Source organism: Nycticebus coucang, chromosome 10 (genome assembly GCF_027406575.1).
Source record: "Nycticebus coucang isolate mNycCou1 chromosome 10, mNycCou1.pri, whole genome shotgun sequence".
NCBI lineage: Eukaryota > Metazoa > Chordata > Mammalia > Primates > Lorisidae > Nycticebus > Nycticebus coucang.
In genome coordinates, this window is record NC_069789.1 from 94641182 (window position 1) to 94644859 (window position 3678).

At 42.8% G+C, this 3678-nt stretch overlaps 1 pseudogene; it reads left to right on the plus strand.

Annotated features, from left to right (window-relative positions):
- The first annotated feature begins 1557 nt into the window (after positions 1-1557).
- LOC128597231 (protein mono-ADP-ribosyltransferase PARP3-like) lies at positions 1558-3227 on the plus strand (annotated as a pseudogene).
- The last annotated feature ends 451 nt before the right edge of the window (positions 3228-3678 follow it).

Sequence of the window (3678 nt, forward strand, 5' to 3'; positions counted from 1 at the left end):
CTGTGAGGCACTCCCCTAGGGAAGCTATGCACTGATGCCCGTGCCTAGTCCACTTTTCAATGCAATTTTGGAACTTTTCTGAGAGCTGTCCGCATATGAGGTCTGACAATTAAGTTTGCAAAGTCATCCTACAAAAAGTGCTACATAGTTCATTGCTGAATATCACTATGGTCAGCAGATGACCAAGGGGAGTACTGCAAAGGTGATGGGTCAGTCAGAGTGGGTTATGCCTGGTAACAAACAATCTCTCTGTATCAGTGATTCACAACAAAAGCTGATTTGACATGATTAAACGTGGCTCATTGCAATGACTCAGGAATTCAGGCTGAAAAAGGCTCTGTCTTCGGAAATACTTCCTCAATCATCTCCAAGTTGACAGAGAAAAGACATAGTTGGCAATGTATCTTAAAGATTATGCTTAGGAGTGACATATGTCACTTCTCCTTACATTTATTAGGCCAAAGCAAGCCACACTGGCACACTATTTCCAAAGGGTCCTGGAAGCGAAATCTTACTACGTGATCAGAAAGAGAACCATAATATTAGGCAGACAGCACTAATAATCCTGACAAGATTGGTAAAATTACAGCTACTTTTCCAAATATTGTATAATGTTAAAATGGTTTCTATTTTTTTAAGTATCAGAAAATAGACAACTAAAATTTTTAAATAAATGTAAAAGATAATTTCAAAAAACAGATCATGCTAACTCTTATAGACAATAGAAAAAGAAGAAATATATCAAAATCATTCTACGTGATGTGGGTACACCCGACATTAAAGTTGGAGAAAATATATTATTATAAAGGAGAAATTACAAACATATGTCACTTATAAATGAGGATACAATATCCTGAACAACATATTAACAAGTTGAGTTGAAAATTAATGTTTAAGTAATATACTTGGTCAAAATTAAATATTAAAATGTTTTATACTACCATTACCTCAGATTCCACTTGTGAACCAGAAATTAGGAGTTGATGATATATACTATACTAATCTTTCAAAGAAAGGCTTTTAACTAAAAGCTTTTTAAAATATACATTCTTTTATTCAAACATTTTTAAATGGATCAAAATGATAAACATTTCCATGTTAGGAAATACAGTTTAATTGAAAAATATTTCTGGCTATCTTTTATAACATACAATTTGTAAATTACATTGAAGAAAATAACTAAAGACGGAATTCAGTCATAAATATTTATAAATGTAGTTAGAAAAATACATATTTTGCTTATGTACAATATAACAATTTGCTTGCTTCAGCAAGCAACCATCAATAAGGAAAATACATGTCACACTAGTAGAGTTTTAAATAGTTGAGAATGTAAACTCCTGAAAAATAGCAGTTGGGAATGAACAGGAAGTAGTGTGACGCATAGCTTTGATATCTGGTAGGTTCAAATGCTGAATCACTTATTCATTAATTATACAACCAAACTTCTGCCATAAAAGGAATTAAAACTTCCTCCTTCATGACATTAAAGCTGGAGAAAGTACGGAGCAGTACTCTTCCTTGACTGCAGTAGACAGAGTCCTGAACTTTCTCCTGTGACTGGGGAAAGGGCATATTTGAGGACAGCATGGCTCCAAAGTGCAAGCCCTTGGTGCAAACTGAGGGCCCGGAGAAGGGTCATCAAGAGCCAGGGGAGGAGGACAGCTTTCGCTCCATTCCTGAAGCCCTCAGGGCCACACCCGTAGAGAAGCACATATTCTACGTGAACTCTGCATGTCCACTCAGCAACAACCCTAGGACCCAGGTGTATGAGGACTATGACTGTACCCTGAACCAGACCAACATTAGGAACAACAACAACAAGTTCTACATAATCCAGCTGCTCAAAAAGGATGACCACTTCATCTGCTGGAACCACTGGGGCCGCGTGGGAGAGGAGGGCCAATCAAAGATCAACCACTTCACAAAGCTAGAAGATGCAAAGAAAGACTTTGAGAAGAAATTTTGGGACAAGACCAAGAACAAGTGAGCAGACAGGGACCAATTTGTGGCCCATTCTGGCAAGTACACACTTATAGAAGTACAAAGAAAGGACGAAGCCCAGGAGGCTGTGGTGAAGGTGGATAGAGGTCCACCAAGGACTGTGGCTAACCAGGTGCAGCCCTGCTCCCTGGATCCAGCCACACAGAAGCTCACCACCAACACCTTCAGCAAGGAGATGTTCAACAATGCCATGGTCCTGGATGTTAAGAAGATGCCACTGGGAAAGTTGAGTGAGCAGCAGACTGCACAGGGCTCTGAGATCTTGGACAAGCTAGAGGTGGCCCTGAAAGCCCAAACAGATGGTGGCCAAAGTGTGGAGGCGCTGTCCTCCCAATTCTACAGTGTAATCCCACACAACTTTGGCCGCAGCCGACCCCCACCCATCAACTCCCTCCAGCTTCTGCAGGCTGAAAAGGACTTGCTGCGAGAGCTGGCAAACATCCAGTTGGCTCAGACCCTGCAGGCAGCCTCTGAGGAGAGGATAGTGGAGGAGGCGCGACACCCTCTGGACTGATACTACCAGCTTCTAAAGTGGCAGCTGCAGCTGCTGGACTCTGGGGCGCCTGAGTACAAGGTGATTCAGACCTACTTACAACAGACTGGCAGGACCCACAGGTGCACTGCTCTTCAGCATGTTTGGCAAGTGAACCAAGAAGGGGAGGGAGACGGGTTCCAGGCTCCAAGCTGGGTAATCAGGGGCTGCTGTGGCATGGCACCAACATGGCCATGGTGGCTGCCTGCCATCCACACCAGTGGGCTCCACATCATGCCACATTCTGGTGGCCATGTTGGCAAGGGCATCTACTTCGCCTCAGAGAATAGCAAGTCAGCTGACTCTATGTCATCCTCTGAAGCCACAGAGAGCCTGATCCAACCCAGGACACCAAGCTGGAGCTGGATGGCCAGTAAGTGATGGTGCCCCTGGGCTGACCTATGCCCTTCCCAGAGTTCAGCAACTCCACCTTCTCTCAGAGCCAGTACCTCATCTACCAGGAGAGCCAGTGTCACCTGCACTACCTGCATTCACCTCTGAGCAGCCTGTACTGGCCCCTGGTCCTGCTAGAGGGTGGACCACGATCCTCCAGTCTTTCTGCCCATCTCTGGTACGCCAATATCACCTTTCTTTTGTTTCTTTAGATTACAATACACTGGTATTAACTATAGTGACTATATCGTGCAACAGATCTCCTGGACTTACTCTCCTGTCCTGATGAAGTTGTGTATCCTTTGACCTACATCACCTAAACCCCCTCCCTACAAACCCTAATAAACATCATTCTACTTTCTAAAAAATTTCCTCCCTCGTGTATATTGTTGTGAAGCTTATGAAACAACACATGTGAAGCACGTAGAAAAGTGACTAGCATATAGTGGACAAATGTTGGTTGATTGACATGGTAGCTGAATATTGTGTAATTGTTTGGCAGTTGCTATTATGCAATGACCCAAGCATACACAAATGGGAATAAGTATCTTGCAAATTCCACTCTGTTGAGAATAGATATATAGAGATAGATATTGCTTTTCCCTCTCTTTCATTCTGCTCTAGACACACAGGCCTCCCTTTCTGGCTCTTGGAATTGACAAATAAGCTCTTAACTTAGAGCTTTTGTTATGGCTGTTCACTCAGCCTAGAACCTTAACTCACAATTCTATGGACATGGCTAACTCCCT